General features: G+C 37.1%; 1 protein-coding gene across 2 annotated transcripts in view; it reads left to right on the forward strand.

Annotated features, from left to right (window-relative positions):
• The window catches only part of EEFSEC (eukaryotic elongation factor, selenocysteine-tRNA specific), a 120,894-nt gene that overhangs the window by 51,591 nt on the left and 54,397 nt on the right, over nucleotides 1-14,906 (forward strand). The gene's annotated exons all lie outside the window — the stretch shown is intronic.

The following is a 14,906-nucleotide window of genomic DNA, read 5'->3' on the forward strand; positions in this document are numbered from 1 at the left end:
CTTACTTGTAAGATTTGTTTAGGCTTGCTCAGGTACCTTCTCATCACAGCTGATCTATTGTCACTTCAAGATAATTTTAACTGACAAAATTACTAGACCACATGTTTGGGCTATTTAGTTATACCTTGTTAACCACACTTACAAAAACGTAGAGGACTTAAATGTTTGAAAAGCACAAACATTTTCAGCCTCATCAATTATTTTTAATTTTAAAGTCAGCAGATGGAGCCAAAGGCTTGTAGAAAAATTACTTGTGCTGAAGAGATATTAAACCACAAAGCCCACTAAGTTTAACTAATGTTTCTACTGAAATGTATAACAGCAAAGCTATTTATTTGCTGCTAAACCTCATACCAGCATTCCTTTTTCATTCCCTTGTCTCTGTGCAGAGTGAAAACTCACCCCTTTGTATACTGGGGAGACGAACAAATCTAAAACATGCAAAGTTTGAGTAGGAACCTGATTTTCTTTGTAGAATTTCATCTGTGGAAGGTTTTCTGCAGCATCGTTCACCACTTTATCAGGAAAAATGGTGTTGTATTTTTTCAATATTTTTACATCTCCTGTGAGTGCAGTAATTGGAATCCACTATTGAGGGTTAGGTTGGAATTCATTACAACTTCATTTTCCTTATTGCACAGTTGGTAAAGTGCTGAGGTTTCATGTTTTTCTTCTGAAGCAACTGAAATAAGCCTTTGCCTTGGATAACGCGTTAGGCTTGATATTCTAATAGACTAACCCTATGCTTTTGTTAAATATTAATATCCTTTTGGGATTTTAAACAATATCTTTAGAAAAATAAGGGAGTGAAAGGTTTCCCAAACAGTGTGCAATTTATCCCACTCTAATAAAATAAAAAAAGCAAAGGCAGTAAGTGGTACCTACCTTTTGCAGGAAAAGGGAGGAAAAAACTGTCATAGTTATAAAATATGATATCCAAAGGGGATGCAAGAAATTGATGCTGACTGAACAGAGAATATTCCAGTGATACAGTATTTTTTTTTGCCTTTCAGTAAAGATAGAAAAATGAAAATGTTAAGTGAGTAATGACAGCTGTTTTGTCAAACTATTAAACTTAATTTTAAAAATTCTTTGTCCTTTTAATCTTCTGAAGGATTATAAAATGTACATATGTGACACAGAATATAGAGTAAGTGGGATATGAATGTATGCTGAAGTATTGCATGTATATTTTTTCCTTTTTATTTTAGATTTGTGGAGCTAAGTCTCCTTAGTTTGGAGCAAGCATTTCCTTAGAGTGACTTTGGAAACTTGGCTTACTGTCCAAGTGAAAAGCTTTTCTTATTTTTCTGTTTATCTTCAGCCTCATCTGTGTTTAAATTATCTTTCTTCTACTCCTCCTGTTGAAAGACAGTGATAAAACTTCAACCAACTGTACCAGCTTGCTGACTTAATTTCCTCTACTCACCACTTGCTGTAATAGCAAGTTTCCAATATTGACACTTTTCTTTTGAATGATATGATCAGTTCTTAGTTTCAGATTCACTCCTGACTTACTGTAGGCTTTTCTAGTTAGACATTTTTCTTCCTAAAAAAAAGTATCAGGCATTTCCAATAAAACTATATATTTTTTTCAAGCTATTCTGCCAAAACCCTCATAAAATAGAGGACTGGAGAGTGCAGGCGGAGTTACATCTTGGTCCAGTCTGCTAAAGTGGCAAGTGACCAAGCCTTGCAGTCTCACTGTGATGAGTATCTTCTATAGCTATTCTTACTGTAGAATAATAGGAATGCATTTTAGAATAAAGAGAATATGAACTTGTGACGTAGGAAGACATTGCTTCTTGCTGTATTAAAGAGACTTCTGGATGTACAGCCTGAGTTCAGGATGCATTTGCACCCACTGAAAGGCCAATATCCTCTGCATAACATTGCTCTTACAGATGAGAGCAAATCCTGCTTTGGTTTTTGAGAGAAGAATGTTTTGGCTCATGAGGAACAGTTGGTAGATGTGGTGGCCAGTGGAGTGGGGTCTCCTTAGCAGAGACACTGCACAAAAAGCAGTGATAACTGCCTAAAGTTAGTGATAGGTGTTTCAGTCGCAAGTTGTTGCCTTTGTCTCCTGTAAAATGCTCTTCTGGTATTAGGTATGTCTCCTAGATTGTAGTGACAAGCAAATCTAACTGGGTGGTTTATAATCTTGTAGCTTCTTTCAGAGATGTTTACCTCCACAGTGTGTGGGACTTGACCTTGGGTGTTAGTAATTTTAAATTGAGAAGGTGCACACTATATATATCCAGTATATTATGTGTTGAAAGAATTGAGATACAATTTTGCACTGTTGAGGAAGTACATAATTCCCCAATATCTGGGGGGAATGGGAACTGTGAGAGCTAGTGACTACACTGAAGAACAACTGCAAATGAGGATCATTAAGAAGTATTTTTAAAAATTCTGATGGAGTTTTCAAAACCACATTGGCAAAAAAAAAGTCCTGAATAATATAGAGAATAAGGAAAAAAAAAAAAATCTGCTTTGTTGGGTAAGCTAGATAAGCTTCCTTTGGACTGGATCCAGTCCTCTCAATTTCTTGTGACCTGCACACTTTGGATTACATGTAATTTCAAATTTAAAAGAAAGAGCCCAGCTTTCAAGACTGAGGGGAGTGACAGTTGCAGATTTCCAGTCCTGATGTCAGAGCAGAGACATGCAAAATCTTTTCCAGTCTTGGATTGTTGATTTTGAAGCATAATGGTGGAACTTTGAAATGTCATTGGTTAGTCAACTTTATGGCTTTGAAGTGTCATTGGCCATTCAGTGAAGGTCTTCTCAGCATGTGTCACTGGGCAGGGAACAGCTGTCAGACCCCAAGGGTAGGAAGTGGAAGATTCTTCAAGGAAAGGAATCTAGCATAAGATAAGATACAGATACATAGGAAAAAACCCCAAGAAACTGACAAAAAAAAAAGGAGCAAACAGATAACAGACAAGAAAAGCTGGTTTTGGTGTACTGCAATACTGTATAAAGTATTCAAAAATTGTTCTTTTTTATCTCAAATACCTTTACATGCCACCATTAACAGTCCACTCTTCCTTCATGGGCTTCAGGTTGTCCTCCTTGCTTTTAACAAGCCTCTCTCATTGTCGACCTGTTGTCTGGTATTTTTGCATGGTGTCTCTAGTGCTGTCTTACCTGTTACCTGTGTGTGTTGCAATCTCAGTGAGCCTATTTTTAAGGTCCCTTCATGGACCACGTTTAGCTTCCTTTTAAAAGATCCATAAGGGCTTAAAATGATTTATAAACTGACAGCTGTTTTCCATCTTATCTTCCTGACTGATAACCATTGCCTTATTGCTGATACATAAACTCCCTGAGCAGATCTTCCTCTGATTTTTTGATTATTTTTTTTAAAATATACTGACAGAGGGAATTCTAGAACAAATGAAAAGCACCAAGAAAAGCAGAATTGTTTTGTTCTTAGTTTATTCTGAATATTTTGGTAAACATCACATTACCCAAGAGAGTTCTGTTGAGCATTCACTGTGCCTCAGTGGTACTTGCACCATGGGCTTGTTCCATTCCTGGAGTTTGTGTTTCCCATGTTTCTGTTACAGGTGCCTGTGATACTTGATACTAGAAGATGAGGTGGCTTGTTTTAAGTAAGAAATGAATTTGCATAGGTTCTCAAATACTGAAACGTGTTGGTGATAGTTGTAATTTCTTTTGGATCCTGAAAGTTTTAAAAACATGTCAGTAGAACTGCCACTAAAAAGGGTGTGTGTGTGTGTGTAAAATGTAGAAATATTTATTGACTTGATGACAGCTGAGAGGTTTAGGCAAATAGAAAGTGTGTTTGGAAGATAATAGTTTGGAGTTCTGTCATTTGCATACAGCTCCTGGCTGTCATTGTCAGGCTAGCCTAGGTATGCATGCAGCATGTATCAGGAATTATTTCCTTTATAACCAAAACTAGAGTTTTTTTCCAAATTGGACAGCTCTTCCATAGCAAGGTAACAAATCCTTGAGAGGCAAAGAAGTCACAACTCTACGTCTATTGTAAATGCTTGTTGTATCAGAGGTGAGGGACCCTTTTCATGCGTTAATCAAAAAGACCTATGCAAACAAGCAAGAGGATTTTTTCCCTCAGTCAGTCACTACAGTTACAGAGCCTGACATTGTTAGGTGAACCTTTGTGATCTCACAGGCTACTGCACACTCTTGTGTGCCAGACCCCTCTTAATAAAAACGTGGGGCGCTGGATACGCAAATTCATAGCAGCTGTCACAGCTGGGCTGTGGTGAAGTTTGGTCAAGACCCTTTGAACTTTTTATTTCACACTAATCCCATTTAGTGTGATCAATATACGGACCTCCAGCTCCTAGGTCTGTTAATTAGGTGTCAAGTGTTGGGTTGGCCATGTCAGGCTGTAAAATACAAACACAGAAGAGACTATCAGTAGGGAAGTGAAGTGTTTATTGTCTGAATGTGTAAGAGCCATCGGTTCTGAAAAGTGGCATTCCTAGTCTAAGATGTCCTTTGGGATCTCGAGAGTCTTTTGTTTCAGTAGGTAAATTTATAGTTAAATAAGCATTTTACCAAAAATATTGGTGTGGTTGGGGGAAATGTGGAATAAGTTAAAAGATCCAACTCTACTAATAATTTGATGTTGGAATAGCCCTTGGCTTACCCCCCTCTCCTTTTCCCCTGTTAATAAAAATGTGTAATGCTTGCCCTGGTAACTATTTGCATTGAGCTAAGATGGAAGTCCTGTCTTGTTTTGTGTATGTACATCTAAAATTAAGCTTTTCCTAAGACTTTACCAATATTTATTTTAACATGTGTCTTGTAGCATTAGGGAAATAGACAGGATAACTTAGGTCTTCATTTCCTCATCTGAAGGAATCTTGGGAGTTTTTTGAACTCACTCATCTTTAGCTCTCTATCATTTAGAGAAGAGTAAATATGTAGAATGATATTTCAGCTTTCATACATTTTTGAGTTCCTTTATTTTAGTCTTGCAGTGACAGAAAGGACTGGGGAGTTGCGAGTAGTTCATTTCATCTCCTTTGAAGAAAACCTAAAATTTATAATCCCAGATCAGACCTTTCCTATAACTCACGCAACTCATCCTGTTAACTGTTTTAATATATGGCAGTGCTATTTCATTAAACAACATCCAGGAATAATTAGTTCAGCAACGATGCCTCGGAACAAAAGCCCTTGATTTCGTTTAACTTTATAAGTTGGTCTCTTTTGATCTGCAAGAACACATCTGGGGCCTTTAAGAAAGCAGAAAGAAAAATATTAAATGTTTAGTAAGGCCATTGGTGAAGGTTTCAAAGCATAGTAACCCTTTGGTATCAGGATGTAGCTCAGAGGCAAAAAAAGTGTGAATTTCTTATAAAATAAGATATCGCATGGCACCTCTGTATGGTACATGCTGGTTTTGCTGGCTGACTACCACTACCTTTTGCCTCTTTTTCCAGTTTCGTAAGATGCAGTCTCTTCATTCTCTCTCCAGTTTTTTCCCCTCTGTTTGTCTGCTCTTCACCCACTTTTCTCCCTCAGCCGCATGTGAATGGATTAATCAGAATCATTACTGTAAACCTGACACTGTTTTCTACAGTGTATCAGTGCAGTAGAATTTATTTTTGCTCTCTCAAACCTAGCTCCCTACTGCTTTGTTCCTTAAATAGCATAGTACTGTTTGCCAAGGTGGTAGGGATAAATCTATTTGTTTGTTGGTCTAGACTTAACAGCTTAGATTTTGAAAATATACAGAGCAGAGGATATAAATTTACTTGTCTGATCTTAATCACTGTTACTGACTTGTATTAGAAATTGCTTACCAGTTGAACTCCTTAAAATTTGCCACTAAAAAAAAATCCTACCTCAAGGGAAAGCTATAAAGGTTTTGTATGCAAATTGGTTTTTTATTTCAGAAACTAAAAGTGTTGTGAAAAATACTGTTTGATAGTAATTATTTTTCTCTTCTCAGAGGTAGCTTTTGGTTGTAATCCGTACAAGGAATTCACTAGGAGTGGTACCATATAATTTGATTTGTACTGATGCAAATGCTTGTGCTTATTTGCTGCACTGCACGAGGTGCTGCTGTTTATATTCCAAGTATTTCATAAAAAATGTACAAATCATCACGATTAATGTTAACACTTGCCACAGCTAATGAAGCCTACCAGATCTCTCAGTAATTATTCATCACCTTTGTTTCATTTTGTATAAATCACAGCTTCTATTAATGAGCTAATTTTAGAGAAGGGACAGGAGATTTTTTTTTCACGAGAAAGAAATGAGCAAAAGAACTTTGTTCTTATTTTTCCCTTTGACCTGTCAAAATAGAAGTGAAAAGAGCTGAAAATATTATTTTTCATTACAGGTTTTATTTTAAAATGCAGCTTTATGTTCACTGTGTGTTTGTTTTCCTTAGTGAGCCTTTTAACTCCAAGGTTGTGACCCAATAATGACCTCTTTCCACTCTCAATTGCTTTTGACCTACTCCATTAAGTAAAAAGAAATAATCTAACAGAAGGGTAACCAGATCACTGCTACCACACCAAGGAAACAAGCAGGCTTTGGGATGCTCTTCTTTAATCTCTCTATCCACAGAGCCTTCATTTTAATTTGCAAAATTGAACCCAGATCGAGAGCAGTAAAGCCTGAATACGGTAAATATTCATGCCTCAGTGATCTAGAGTGGCTCCATTACATTTCAGAGATTGGGAGAATTACCTTTTGGATTATGTATATTCATGGGCTGATTTTTATTTGAGATATAAATATTACTTACGTTGGGCTACATGTCACACATTCTACCAAAACCAGCCTTCTCACAAAGCTCCAAATGTTCCTTACACGGAAAAGTTTTACTTCTTCACCCTATAGTTTCTTTCCTTTTATGCTTTTCAAAGACTGGTAGTAAACAAATTTTTTTAAAGAAGAAGGAAAAAATCCCAGTAGAAGTTCTTCTATAAAACCTTCAACCCTGTGTTTACTGCTATGTGTTCTCTTGCATGTGACTTTGAAGTCTTCAGATAAAAGTATTATTGTTGTTCTAAACCTAAATCTATTTGGAAAAAATAATTCAGTTCATTCTATTGAAGAAGAAAGTTCCAGACAGCCTTTCTTTAACCTATCATTTTGCATTGGCTTTCCCTTCTTTCTGTTTTTTTTTCCTATGAAAAATGTTTTATTTAAATATTGTTGCAGAAATTTTAATAATTTAAGCTTATTCTGTGTCATAATTTTACTATGCGTCTGGTGTTCTCTGCATAGATAGTTGCTGGCTAAACTCATTGGCATCATGTGATGCTTTTAATATTTGTACTTTGTCATTTGGTCCATGGCAGAAGCAGTACCACTTGATCTAAGGATACTTGACATCTTAAGGTTCCTTTTTTGGTTGCAAAAAAGCCATAAGAGATTTTAGTCATTTGGAGATGAAAGGATATATAGTAGGTATTGGGCTTCTGCTTCACTTCACCCATCTTTGGAGTGTGGGAATCTCTTCCCTACCTGCAGCTCCAAGCGTTCAGCATGTACAGCTGTTTAGGCTCTTTTGGCCAGAGGACTGAAAGGGGTTGTGGTCCTGCCTCTTCTCTCTGCTAGAGTAGGTGCTTGAGTAGGTTGACCCAAATCTAGAAGAGACAATGCAAAGGGATAATAAAGGGTCTTAGTGTTCCCCTTGTGAATCCCAGGTAGAGGAGGAGAGGGGTGGAAGCTGAAGAGCATAGTAAGAACATGCAATTACTGGGAAATACTGCAAAGGTCAAACCATGCTTGACCAGCCTGGTTGCCTTCTGTAGCAAAATGTAGAGACAGAAAGAGTCATGACTTCAGTAAGGCTTGGGTACATCTCTCTCAGCATTCTCATGTGGAAGCTGGGGTTGTATGGGTTAGATTTTGGGAGTTCTGGTGCAAATTGAAAATTTGCTGAAGTGGTTGAGGCTGTTGGGACCTTTGCTGTGAATGAGGAAAATTGCTATGAAATGGTAAATACTATGGACAAAAAAAATAAAATCAGCCTTTTGTTTTCAAAAACCAGACACTGGGTTTTTCTTGAGAATTTGGGTTTTGACAAATGATGCAGTTAAGTTTCCTGTCTGCAATGAGGTGTAATGCCATGTTATGTAACAAGGGTGACAAGATTACTGAAGTTTACCAAATAAATGCTCCAGTGAGATAGCATACATGCAGTACAGTCTGAATTCGATGGTTTACAGTAAATAATGAATTCAGGGCAGCTCGGTCATGAGGAGGAAATAGAGGATAGTTTTCTTATTCCGTGAGCTTTGTCCAGCCTGTGCATGGGATGGATTTTGTTCTGTGAAAAAAAAAAAGATTATATACTTAATGACTGTAGGAGAATGCACAGGCCCAGAAGGTCACTTAAATTTATGTGCAAAATCTTAATCTTGACACTTGTTGATTTTTAATTGTGTGCATGAATACAGCATACATGTAATTTAAAATAAAATTACAGTCTTGAAGCAGAGCAGCATGAGAGTAAGATCACTGACCAGCTTCTTTATTTACTGGGTGAATAACCATTTCTTAGATTCTGTGAAAGGAAATAAGCTAAAGGGATTTTGGTATTTCCTTTTATAATGCTTTATTCCAGTATTGCAATGCAGGCTCTTCAGGCTATGGTGTTACTTTATCAGGAGGAGGAGTATATTAAACAAAATTTGATAAGCATGTATGGGGCATTACATAAGCACTGCAGTGGTATGTGGTGAATTCCCTTATAAATTTCACTTTTAAAATGAAATTAAAAGAATTATTCTTTGTGAAATATTAGGGTTTTTTCTCCAGATGCTTTATTCCTTTCCCATGTGGAAGCAAAGTGAGACCATGGACAAATTACAGATTGTAGAAATATTCAAAATCTTAATAAATAAAATGTTACTAGGCCACATGATCTTGGTGGCACCTGCAAACTTGAAGTTATTTCTGACTGTCTTTGAGGTTTCAACTCCTTGTAGTTGGTCTTAGCTGCTGTTGTTTTGTTGACTCAGGAGAGATGGCTTTCCACAACCTGAGCAGTGAGCAAAGTTTACTGTTGACAGCTCCTGTTTCTTCTGTTTTATGCTGTTCTGAAATATTGTTTGAAGATTTGGAACTAGTGTTTCTCAGTGCTCATTGGGATATGACATGAACTGAAAAGGCATCTCTGAGAATTAAAAAAATATTCCATGTCTTGATTTTTAAAATAAAATTTCATTTGAATAGAGGCATATGGATGGAGTAGGACAGAGGCCTTGACTCATTTCTGATTGCTCATGGCTGTTGCTGTCCTGTGCCTTCACAGCCAGGGATCCTTTTCACACTGTCAATCAGCAGTGGTTTTACCTTCTTTGCTAAACTCACTGCTGCTTGCTCATCTATAGGATACAGCTTTGCTTGTGAATGGTCATCCCTCATAAAGCAAAGGTCAGCATGCTTCATGTTTAGAAGAGAATTTTTGAAAGTATCTGCTTACATGTACGAGCAGTTTTATGTCTGAATTAGAGCTTTGCTTAGTTTTAACACACTGGCTTAGACAAGGGCTTGGCTGGAAAACTAAAAACTGTGGTAGCCTTTCAGACAAGTGGGCTACATTTTTTTTTTTGACAGTGTAGCTTGATACCCTCAGATCACCAAGAGGTGATCCTGAAAGCAGGAAGATGAGATGCCTTACTCATTATTTGGATTTGTAGTAGGGCAATAGGGAGGAAGGCAATCCTTGCTTTCAAAAGCAGCAGACATGCAATGCCTTTTGGTCATACAGCTGGGTCTTAGTTTGCTGTCCCTCTTCAGCTGTAAGGAGGCACTCGTATGGGATGATATTAAGATGTTGCTTCTCGTATTTGGCATTCTGCTGCAATGTATGGTCAGTTTATGCATCTCAAGGGTTGAGTTTTCTTGTTTGGGTGCTGATTCAGGCAAGCTTACTCTTGATGGATTTTTAAACCTCAGGGCTGAAATGGTGTTTTTGTCATTTACCAGTTCCTCTTCCTTCTTGGATGTAATTTTGAAGATGCAGCTCTTAGCAGCTCTGCTGCAAGGTGTGATCTTCATTTTAAACTTGCTGGAGTCCTCTGAATTTGAAGTACAGTCACTTTTTGTAACATATGTAAGAATCCTCTTAGAAATACTGCATTTATAATCAGCATTTTCTCTAACAGATTATTGAGACTAATTGTTTTAACACTGCAGTTTCTCATCAGTATTACAAGGAAGTATGGTTGTTGTATCTTTCATATCAGAAAGATGCACTGGCAGCATTGGGAGGCAGCAAGCAGGATGGCTAGGTTCTTATCTAAAGAAGTTATGAGCAATGGCATATGGTTGATAACTTAATGGAAGTTGGATAAATAAAGGAAAAGAAGCCCTGACATACTGGGGGGAAAAGTCATTAGTGGACTTCTTCTGTATCCTGTTTTCTATTAGTCTGTACTAAACTGCTTTGAAAATCTTAGTGAGCTTTTCATTTGGTCTTCAAATAATAAGTACTCATATTGAACACGTTTGTTTATCTCAAGGGCTGAATTGTTTGGGTGCTTTGGACCTCTGCTTTGCACTTTTCTATCTGTATTTGAACACAAACTTCTCTCACCTTTTTTAGACCTTTCCATAAAGCTTCAGGAGCATTAATGTGATTATACAAATAACATTTAACAAGTGAGGCAAATCCCTTTGCAAGTGATGCAAGACTTCAACACATGGCTCTTGATTTATACAATAAGATATAATCAATTCCTTGTGCCATTATTAGAAAACAAAATGTGGGTGAATTTTGTATCAAAGTTTGTAGCAAGTTTTAGAATGGTATCCAAGCTTTTTATGTTTACCTATATTATTTACATGCAATGAAAGAAGAGGAAAATATATTTATAGTGGGCTGTTAAAATGGGCTTTGCACTGTTTTAATAGACAAGATGAGTTAGAAGTTGTTTTAAAGAAAGCATTTTGAGGTTGAAGATTGGGTGCTCAAAATAAATGCAAAGAAATGACTAAGGTATTGGTCAAAACTGGTCTTGGGTACGAATTCCTATTGCTCAGGACCAAGTGCTCTGAAGTATTTAACATCATTCTGTGGGTAGGTGGGTGGACTTGAGTGATCCAGCCCCAACTCCCTACTTGAATTTTTTTTTTTTTTTGCTGTAAAGCTAAAGAAAATATGTGAAAGTTTAGAACTGTGCTATAACTTGTGGGGGATCTCTTACATAGGGAAACTAGATATGCATAAGAGAAACTGACCTCGTTCTGAGGACTGGTTGCATCCTTTTCAGTGCTTCTAGGTTTGTATTTTAAAGGGCAAACAAAACAAAGATGAATTTTAGTTATGTACTTGAGTGTTTTTGAAAAAATAAATATTAAACCCAACAACAAACCCTTACATTTGGAGTATTTAAAACCATGGATGAATGTCTCTGTCAGTCGGGGTCAGAGTGAAATGGAATGAAATACTGTACTGATGTTCATGGTCTGCTCAGAAAACAGGAAGTTGGTGATTTAAAGCTACTCTAGTCTTGTTATTTGATCCAGTGGGTGCAGATCAGCTCACTGATTCACTTCTTTGCTGGTTCCATGTCTGACCTTTTGAAGGAGATGCAATTCCAACTCGGTTCTCATGTGATCTAAGCCGCCTCCCCCAGTCACCTACGGGCATCTCTGGTCAGATTGTAATTCCTGCATCCATTATATGCTTGGAACAGTTGATCATCAGTTTTAAGTTACTGTGCCATAAACTTTCATAGTTGATTCTGGTACTGAGAACATGGGGGAAAAATGAATGGACTCGCATGTCTTCCCATTTACTTTTCTGTTCTCTGATATGTGTATGAGAACTTCAGGTAGAAGAACAGATATGATGAATATAAGAGGGGAAACTGTTTGTTTAGAACTAATATAGATGGGTTGATTAAATAATTTGCAAGGTAGTGGACAGGTCAGCATGAAGTGCTGCTTTTCAGTGGGTATAGTAATGCAATAGCTTTTCTTTGACGTGGCTGAGGACAGGCAGACCTGTCTGAAAGCCAGACCCAGCTATAAAGAGGACAGGTGATTCTTAAAGCTCTGGCTGAGCATGGCCAGGGTGGGGAGTTTGCCTCCTGTGAGAGAGCTGGGGCAGCTCAATCAACTGCTTTGGCTTGGGGGGGAAAAGTTTTTACATGGTTCCACATGTTTTCAGTTGGTTAATTTATTTATTTTAATTAGGATACTGTTTTCTGAAAGTCAGGATGCAAGACTTTTCTTCTTGAGCTTGCATTGGAGACTAAAAGGCCTATCAACAAATAGATGAGCAGGAGACATCTTGTCAAAGCCTCATGCAACACTGGAAAATATTCCTGTGTTGATACTCCACTACAAAGTTTCTCTTACACATAGGAATCACAGCAAACTTTTGTTGTGGAAAGTGACTTCACAACTGTATACTCTCTTTAATGTAGTTTAAAAGTGAGAAATGTGGAAGAACACAGCTAGTATTCTGGTACAAGCCAGCTCTGTATGCCATGGTTGGTAACTGCAAATCTCATGGAGAAATTTCATTCTTATGAAAATATTTTGAAAGTACTTTAACTCTGTTATTTATGCGCTGCATGTCAGATGCCTAATAATTTGAGTTAATTTAAGGGAAGACAGTAGGATTAACACATTTGAGGAAGGTTTTCAACATCCCTAATTAGAAGTGAAGATATATTCTGCGCATATGCACACAATAATAGGGTTTTTTAAACACTTTATTCTTTAATTTTGAGTGGTGTGAAAGATGTTTCAGATGAATGTAAGTAAACTGTTTTAGAGACTACCAAATATTTTCTGTAATAATTTAACTGTTTGGGTGGGTAGTTTCCAGAAAGAAATCTTATAAACTGGAATATTTATATAAAGAGAAAAATACTTGTATTGTGGCTCCACTTAAGGTGAAAAACTGCATCACTGATCATCTGTGCATCTTCCAGTTTCAGTTTTGTGCTGGGGTGCAACAGAGATGGAAGATTCCTTAGTTCTTGTCAGTTTATTTGCCCTGTCAGTGATTGTAGAACTTAGAAGGTTTACTGTCAGTGTTATTATCTATGAAATCTCAGAAGCTTTTCAAACCCCCATGGTTTGGGCTGGTACTTTTCATCTGGCAATTTCAATCTTGTAGGGCTTGTTTGTGAAACATGTATGTTTAGAAAACTTTCCTGTTTTTTAAGTCTTTAAACATCACTTGTATCACCAATGTTGCTGTCACAATGCTTGAAACTGGAGAAGGGGGGGGGGGTTAGGTTATGGTGAATAAAAGAAGGGTCCAGACTTCTTAGTGGGGGGCTTTGCTCTTCCATGAATGCACCTCTTGATCTCCTTTCTCATCATATTCTGTGGATTCTTCAAGAATCCACATGCACTGATGTGGCTTTTGATTTGAAAAATGTTGCAATAATAATTTGTAATCTGAAAAAGGGCATTTCTTCTGGATTTGGTTAGCAGCCAGAGATCCAGGGAACCCAAGCAATATTTATAGTAATGAAGCTCATGGCCACTGTTATTTGTGCAATTACAGTTTCAAGAAGGAATGCAGGTTTTTTGTTGTTCTCCAGAAGCCATGCAGCTGCTAGACTTTTTTTTTGCTTTTTAAAACCAAGTTTCTTTATATTGCCTGTGACCATGTTTTGCTGACTTATTTGGAGAGCTCTTTATATTCCAGTTACTGAAGGTTTTAGTTCAGCCAATAGACTTCTCATCTGCTCCTCTATTTTGATCTAAGTTTCTACAATTTGTTCCCCTCTGACTCTTCCTTTTTTTCCCCCTACACTCTTCTCCCAGTATTGCTTAGTTTGATGTTGGGAACAGGCATAAAAAGGTTCTTTGAAGTCAATTACTCCATCCCTCATGTATGATAGCACGTTTGTGGAAAAGGAAAAGGTGGGAAACATTTTTGTTTCCATTTATGCATTGTATCTAAGATGTGGGGAAAAAACCCTGATGTTTCCAGTGTAATCCTGTGAGTAAATTGATAAAGACATACTTAAGAAATTATCTCTAGAACAGCATTCCTATAGAGAGTTCAGTTCTTGGATCTGAATTTTGAGGTTTCAGCCCTTCAAAAATACGTTGTGTATAACTTTTCTGTACTAAGGACTCTTGCCCAAGTGCTTAATATTTATTTAGGAGATTAATATTTTTTATTACCAAAAATATCAATTCAGTATTAAAAGCCTGATAGCTAATGAAGGGACTTCAGGCAAAATGGTTTACTTATCCAAGCATCCAGAATGAATATGAATTTAACAGGTGATAACACAAACATATTATTGGAAAAAACATTTGGTTATATGCAAGCTAGAGGGGGAAAAAAAGAGCTGTTTGAACAGTTTACAGAACTGAAAGAAAAGCCAGAATTTAAGCCTTGTTAAACTAAACTGGCTTAGTCTGGTCAAGCTGATCCTATACTGGTCTTTAAAAGCTTATTTCATTCTTCTCTTCTCCTTGGGAACTCCTGGAAATAAGTAATACAATAGCAAGCTTGTTAAGGTCAAACTTTTATAGCATCTGGGAGGAGCTGGAAAAATTTGAAGTGTTAGCCAGTGTTGTAGTTTTCCTATGATAATCCTAACAGGTGGACCCCACATTTTAGTGACAGTGCTGCTAAGCACATATGTTTATGACTTGGAATTTTTGCAAGCAAGGTTTGAGCACTTCTTTAATATGTAGCATGTCATCATCTAGTTTGTATTACTAATTATTTTGCAGTGATAGTTTACCACTGTGCTTGATGTTGTACAAATACATTATAAACGGTTTTTGTTCTGAATGTTTTGCAGTTGAATTCAACCAAGTCCAAGAAGTGTATGAAATTATTTTCATAGAAGAGGTGGGAAAACAGTCACATAGATGTATGAATGGGTGTTGTAGAGCTAAACTGCGTGTTACTTGGTTTGTATGTGTGTTGCACTCATGCA

This window comes from Apus apus, chromosome 9, assembly GCF_020740795.1.
Source record: "Apus apus isolate bApuApu2 chromosome 9, bApuApu2.pri.cur, whole genome shotgun sequence".
NCBI classification, from domain to species: domain Eukaryota; kingdom Metazoa; phylum Chordata; class Aves; order Apodiformes; family Apodidae; genus Apus; species Apus apus.